General features: G+C 34.6%; 1 pseudogene; it reads right to left on the bottom strand.

Moving 5' to 3' along the window:
• Positions 1-560: 560 nt before the first annotated feature.
• Positions 561-1587, bottom strand: LOC101422532 (rab GTPase-activating protein 1-like; annotated as a pseudogene).
• Between the last annotated feature and the right edge of the window lie 6324 nt (positions 1588-7911).

Below are 7911 nucleotides of genomic sequence, written 5' to 3'. Positions count from 1 at the left end.
CCCCCATCACTGACACCCCACCCCAATGATCCTTCCTTGCCATAATCATAATCCATCTGTGACCCAAAACATCTTCAAAAATGAAACAAACAAAATAACCAAGTGAAATTACTAAGAAAATGAAATAATAATAATTTTTAAAATTACTAATTAAATGCAAAAAATTAAAAAGATTTTGAAATAAATAATAATTAAAAATTTAATTTAGCATTATGTCTTTCATCACTGTACGATCTGTTGTCTTGTATGTACATTGACATTTTTTTTTCATTTATTGCTCCAGTGCCTTGTTTTTTCCTTCTTGTCTTCAAAGAAGATTTAGGTTACAGAAAAGACATATACAGAATATACGGTCTTCCCAAAGAGCAAACACCCTCCCCTTTTTCCCTTTTCCCTATTGATAACATTTTATCTGTGTATAGTACATTTGTTACAATTGGCACATTGGAATTGTTCTAAATGTTCTTACCATGATGGATATAGGCCACCTTAAATTTTATCATAATTGACAGAAGTGTGTGGTCCAAAATGTAAACCATAATAGAGATCATTGACCATGGTTAGTAGCAATGCTCCAATATTTGTACATTAACTGTGGCCATTTTGATGGAGTTCAGGGATTTGCTAAACCAAGAGTTTCTTGCAGCTTGGATTTCATTCAAAAGGGTTCCTTTCTGATATTCAAGTTCCTGGATTATACAGTCGGTTTTCACCAACTGCAGTTTGATTTTTGCAAATTGCAGCTCAATTTCCATCAGTTGTTTCTTATGTGAGCCCTCTCAACATCCGTATCAACTCCCTCATCCTCTCTGTTTATGGCTGCTAGTCTCAAAGCATCCTCCTTGCTGAAAATATCACTGCCGAATTTACCTGCAGTCATTTTACCCTTTACCACTTCCAGATCTTTCTTGCTGATTGCTTGCTTTTTCTCCAGCATGGTACTTAAATTGGGACAAATCAGTTTATACTTTGCCACAATAGCTGTAGTTTTCTTTATTTCATATTCTGCCTTCTCTAGCTGTTTCCTGAAGCCTTCTTTTAGCTGGACAATTTCTTCCTCTTGCTTCCTCTTCTCTTCCTCAGTTTTTACCTCAGTCTCCATCAAGCCTTAGTTTGCTCAAGGATGAGATCATTATTCAACATATTTGTCTTGCCTTTTGCCTCAATTAAGTAATTCTGCAAAGCAATTTTCCTGGTTACTAGTTTGTGGGTGAGCTCATCATTCTCTTATTCCAACCTCATGCTGGCCTCCTGTAACCTTCACTTTCTTGTGTCTACCCATTGGATCTTCCTGCTGTGACTGACTGGCACATTTCCTGATATTCTTTCTCATGATTCTTCAGCTTCTTTGTTGGTACCAGAGACCTGGGTTTGATGATGGCCACCAGGCTAGTAAGCAAGTTGACATCATGCAAGTGACTGAAATCATGTGTGTCATAGGGTACCATAATAGAGACACTTTTGTCATCTTGCCAGCTGGCTTATCTGCACCAGCAGTTGCTGTCCCAGTTGCAGACCACACTATCCAAGGAAAAACTGTATTGCAGTCCCTAAAGTGTTTTTGATCTCACCTTTGATGTCTTTCATTGCTATCAACTCTCTTAATTATCTCTTCTGGTTTTCAAATTCTTTATTCTCACTCAGTGTCTTCTTGACGTCCTTTATCTCTTTAACCATATTTGTTTCTACCCATAAAATTGATTTGGGGAAATCGTTTGCATCTCTTTGATTAGTGGTCCCTAGTCTTGTATCTCATCTGGGGCTTTGAGACATTCCTTTTTGGGGTCCATTTCTTCCATTTTCTTATTATGCTTTGCAATTTTCTCTGATATCTAGGCATCTGTGTAAGATGGTGAAATTACTCAGATGCTCAATTTCTCTTTTTTTTCCCTAGACTTTTAGGGGCAGGATGCTGTATATTATTGCTGTTCTTTGATTTTCATTTCTACCTGCTCTGGGTCTTTAGGATGTTCCTGAAATTTGATCAAATCTATGACCTAGATTCAGTGCAGACCCACTTCCCAGACCCTTTGGGAGAGAGGCAGTAAAGCCTGGAAAGTGTCTCTTTTCTTTATTAGTTTTCTTAGATAATGGGGTTTGGGAATTGAACCCAAGACATTGTATGGGCCCAACCACTGAGTCACATTGGCTCCCCTGAGGTTTTTTTGTTGTTTTGTTTGCTTGGTTGTTTGTTTTTGATTTTTTGAAGTGGCACTGAAACCAAACCTGGGACCTCCTATGTGGGAAGCAGGCATACAACCTATTGAGCCACATCTGCTCCGTCTTACTTACTTTTAATTTCCTCATGTGCTTGTCCTTGGTCAGCACAGGTGACACATTTTCACAGTTTTCTCAGTTCATTGACTGTTAGGAACGTGTTTTGCAACAGGGACTGGAACTGTGTGATAGTCTCTTAATTCAAACACTCGCAGAAGCAGTTCTCCAATCTTTGCTGGCAGCCTGCTCCCTTTCCCCAGAAAGGACATAATCCCACACCCCTCTGTGTCCTCAGAAACCAGTCCTGGTCAGTATAGAGGGAGATTGAGAGGGTCAGAGCTCTTTACTCCCTTGCAGGCTCCCAGGCAAAAATTGGTATGGTCCCGACAAGCCTCCAACAGCTCATAGGACACTGTGGTCCAAATATGTGATCAAAATGCTGAGTCAGCCTTAGGCTATGTCCCTCTCATTCCCCTTTCTTGAGCAGGTAGATTTCTGAGATACCCTTTGTATGTAGCTGCTGGTACAGAGGCCTGAGAATTCAAAAGTGTCTATTGGGTAGGAAAAGATGCCAGCAGTTGGAGCTTTGGCTTTTAACTAGGGTTGCTGTTGCAATTCCTTTCCTTTGTACTTCACTGTTGTGGGTGGGGCACAGCTTTCCCCTGTTGTCCTAAACTCTAGCAGATTATTTCCAGGCCATTTCTGTCTTCTCTTTACCTATTTTTCTAGCAGAGGAGAGTCGCTCATTTTATAAACCCATTTTTTTTAATAACCTCGTCTATGTATAAAATTACCTCATCCATTGTTAGGAGACCAGAAAACACACGGCATCACTGATATTAAAAAAATTAAAATGTCAAATGTGATTCTGGACACTTGGTCAATGAGGTGATGCCTAGCTTGAATTTCTATTGAATTATACTCCTGTGTTAACTTCTATTCCCATTCCCTATCCTCATCTGCTCTAATTCCTTCCAATAAGATGTGAAGAATTCCCAAACAGGAATTTGATAATCTGAAAAGAATTACGGCCTACACAGAAATTAAATAACTAAACCAATCATTTATTTCATTTTTAGAGATTATAATGTTCAATGGTCAGACTGTCAAATAAAATAGAATTACATTATAATTAATTACTTATACATTTGTGTTTTCCTTCATATTTTTATAAGTGTTTGTTGTTTTGTCTCTATTTTTTGCAAATAATTATATTAAATTTAAGTTGGAATTGCCCTTTTCTAAAATTTGTAATTTCTTTCAATTGATTTTTGTATTACATTAAAATTTTAATATAAAGTATATATGAAGAGCTACTATTTCATTATAGGTCAATAATAATTAAATAATGCACATATGATTATTTTAATATATTAAATACATTATGCTTTTTATTTTTACATTTTTATAACCTATAAACAGTTGTGCATCTCATTCACATCATTTCAATATAAAATCATGTAAAGAGAATTTTCAGTTCAAATTATATCTCAAATGCCCAGTTATGTATAAATATACAGATAAGAAAAATGAAGCCAAATGAATGCTACTGTTCTATTATTGACATTAATTAAGTATGATGATCACCTATGTGTTTAGGAGATCAGGAATGACATATAGAGATTGAGGATTGGTAGAAATTACTTACAGGAAGACATTCATTCAGCTATTTCACTTCTCAAAGCTAGAAGCCAAAGCCTATGTCAACTTTCAGATTCTAGCCTTGTCGAAAATCACTTGAATGCAAATGTGAGGGCTTATTTCTGAATTTTCAATGCAGTTCCATTGGTTAATATATCTATCTTTATGCTACGACCATGCTGTCTGTACAACTGTAGTGAAGTAATATGCTTGAAAGTCAAGAAGTGATAATCCTCCAAATTCGTTCTTTCTAAAGACATTTTTGGCTATTGGGACCCCTTCCCCTTAAAATAAATAATAGTCTTTTCCATTTCTTCTGAAAAGGTTGTTGGTATTGTATCGGAATTGGGTTGAATCTGTAAATCAGTTCAAGTAGAATTGATATCTTAAAGATATTTTGTCCCATAGCCCATAAACAGGGAAGAATATTATTGGGGGACATTATGTAACTCCTAATTGATATCTAGCAGTACGTGATATATTTAGGATTTCTCCATATATAGGCCACATATTTGCAAAGCATTTTTCCATTTTATGGTGTTTGGACATTAATTAATTTTCCTATTAATACAGAAGTTAGTACATTAGTTTTTAACTTTTCATGTAGTAAACTTTATTACTATTCTCCTATGTATTGTCATGTGTTGTGCTGTATTTGGAAAAGATTTCCATATTACAAGGTTATGAATTATTCTCTAGGAACTTAATTTTGTGAAAATTGTGCCATAGGACCCCATTGTATTTTTTCCCAATGTCTATTCATTTGTTTCTCCATTTACAATTGATATTTTTGAACTTCATATACCATTTATATATTCAGATTATAACTGAACAATATTCGTTTACCAGATTTTTTAATATGGTGTTATTTCTTTCATGTTTTAGTATATGTAATTAATTCCTAGGAAATATGTCCCTTTCTTGCTTTTATTGTACATATTTTTGTGATTTTATTGCAGATTTATTATACAGGACATTTTAATGTATTTTCATGTTCAAAAATTTCTAAATATTGTGAAATAGAAATGTTTTGAATTTCTAAGTTAATTGAGGGAAAAGCAGCATTTTATATTATACAGTTCTGTGTTGAATATTGTTCATTTATATATTCTGATCCAGTGGCCTGCCTCTCCACCTTATTTTTGCCTCACCAGTTGACCTTAGGCAGAGTATCAGTGAGTTTCCTTGTTCTCTGTGTTTCTGGTTCAGATTGACCTGAAACCCAGTTTAGCACATACGACGGTGTTGCAGTATGGCGAAGGGTGGTAGTGGATGTAACCGTCCAATGAAGGGCACAAATTCTGTCTAATCCCCATGCCTATAACTATGACTCCCCTTCGCCAGATTTGGCAGAGATTACACTCCAGCCTTTTCAGGTCCAGGATGTGGAGATAGCATCTCTGCAGCTGCTGCTAGCTTAAAATGCTACATCATTCCCTTTTGCCTTCCTTAATCTTTCCCACACCCTTGTAAACAATTCACTCATGAAACTCTGTCCAATCCCCTCATGCATTTGAATGTGCCCTCTTTTTCTGCCAGGCCCCTGACCTACATGGGATGCACTGAGGAGGACCCTTCATGGATCCTTCATACAATTCATTCTGTACCACAAGAAGAATATAAGACCTAGACGAGAATTGGAGCCAAGTCCTTGTAAGTCAATAGCCATGAATCTATAAGGGAATTGATATGCCTAGAGTCCCAGAATTCAGTGCTGGGTTAGGATGAGGTTGGTTTGAAAAAGTGTCACAAAATACTTAAATTTTCTAGCCAAATATTGACTGGATGAATGAAGGCTTCCTTGATTTTATCAATGAAAATTTTCTCTGTCTAATGAGAGCATTCTGATTTGCATTGTGGATGTGGGGGAATTTAAGAATGATTCCTAGAGAACTGATTGATCCAACTATGAGGAAGATTAAACAATATGCTGATATGGGAAGTGTAAGGAAGAAATGGAGTTGTGAGCATTTGAATTAAGAGCTCATTTTAGGATTTTATAAATCTTACAATCAATGATTTTGAAAATTGAAAATTTTGAAAAATGAAATGTTAAGTGTGCATTTAGAGGACGGAATTTGGAGTTGAGAGGAGATTTATTCATTAGAGATAAATTTTGCAGATTAAGCAATTTACATAGTATTTTAAAACTAATGCATGGAAGTAGATGAGGAAATCAAGCAGAGATATAAAATGAAACATAGCAGGTTCTGAGGAAACACAAACATTATGTCAGCGTGGAGAAGCACAGAAAGAAATGTCAACCCATTCTAATGCAGTTCACCAACCCCAGCACAAATCACACAGGCTCTGATGCGAAGACATTTTATTCCCATTGAGAAGAGACAGAGCAAGGGCAACTTCACAAAAGGGCTTCAGTTCCCGCATAAGCAGTTTCATTCTAATGACAATACAGGGAGATGTTCTAAGAGCAGCACCCCTCTCACATTGCTGGGCTGCCTACTTTAAAGGGCTATTCAACTTTTTCATCTTGCTTTCATAGTAATCACTTCTGCTTGCTTCCCTCTGTTTTGGGCGGCATGTGAGATACTATTAGAATTTTTAAAAATGGGTCTAGGGGTGAATAACTTTAGAGGGGAAATGTGAAATGAATGATTTTCTTGAATCTACTGGGTAATGGAAGTATACATTATTAAACTCATGCATTTCTAATTTGTGTGATATCTGTGGATATCTTCCGACTGCTAAAAAGAGGACAATTATCTATTAAGTTGGTTAGATGAATTACTAAATGATGAATTTTAATTAATGCAACCAAATCTTTGTTAATGTCCATTTAGCAATAATGTATATCAATAAACAATTATATAATTTAATGAACTTATATATTATTACTAACCCATTGATAATATTTACCAGTCAAAATATGTCTGTTTATATCTTTTTGCAAATAAAATAATGGAGAAGCATTATATGTTGGTTTGAAAACATGATTAGAATGTGACAAATAAAAGGCCATTCATCTATCGGCAATTCACTTTTCTAAAGTCAAACAGACTCAATTATTTCCTGAATATACTTTGAGATATTCTGTAAACCTCTATAGGCAGAGAATGCACAATTTATTGTCTATTCATTTTTATACAAATAAGATCCTACTATGCATGCTTTATGTTCTGAAAATTATATTTATATTCCTTAACATTTTTTCTTAATTAGGTTGCTTAGATTTTTTCCAAAACTAATAAAAGCAGCATTTGAGAATGATATTTGAATGATCTCTAGTTTTTTCTACTTCTCACAAATGAGGCTTACTTATAGGTAGTTACAAATAGTTACAGGTATAATCTTTTTTGCTCAAAGACATATGGCCAAGTGTTACAATCAATATTTGGTGTGATCCACCATTATAGAATAACCTTCTGTGAAATAAAAGTAAGTTTGCAATTTTGTCTAATGGTATTTTTCTTGCAATTTAATATTGCAAAGTTACCAGATAAATGTAAAATAACAACACTTTAGTATAGAACAATAATTACTCAGTGCAACTGGCAAATTGCTCCTGTGTCCAGTATTTTTTTTTTCACAATAAGTAACTACTTGCTTTTACTTGAGAAGGACTGGAGAAGAGAAATACCTTGAGATACATCCTTTTTCTTTAACCCTTTTTTATTTATGCTCTTTAATTAAAATAATCTCCAAGATTGATAGTGATTAACATGACAACTATTGAAGAAGATTTTGAGATTTTCTGCCTTTTGAAACTATGTGTTGGCAAATAGTTATCTCCTGTAATTTATTCTAATACGATGTGAAGAATTCCCAAACAGGAATTCGAGTATCTAGTAAGAATTATTGCCAAAATTGAAATTTAATAACTAAACCAATCATTTATTTCATTTTTAGAGATTATTATACCCAATTGTTCGAACTGTCAAATAAAAAATAGAATTATGTTATAATTAATTTCTTTTATATTTGAAATATTATTTACATTTTTATAAATGTTTTTGTTTTGTTCTCTATTTTTTACAAATGATCATATTAAAACAAACCTGGCATTGCCCTCTCTTAAAATTTGTAATTTCTTTC

This window comes from Dasypus novemcinctus, chromosome 20, assembly GCF_030445035.2.
Source record: "Dasypus novemcinctus isolate mDasNov1 chromosome 20, mDasNov1.1.hap2, whole genome shotgun sequence".
Classification (NCBI taxonomy): Eukaryota; Metazoa; Chordata; class Mammalia; order Cingulata; family Dasypodidae; genus Dasypus; species Dasypus novemcinctus.
The sequence above is the reverse complement of the archived record's forward strand: the minus strand, read 5'-3'. Positions and strand labels throughout refer to the sequence as shown.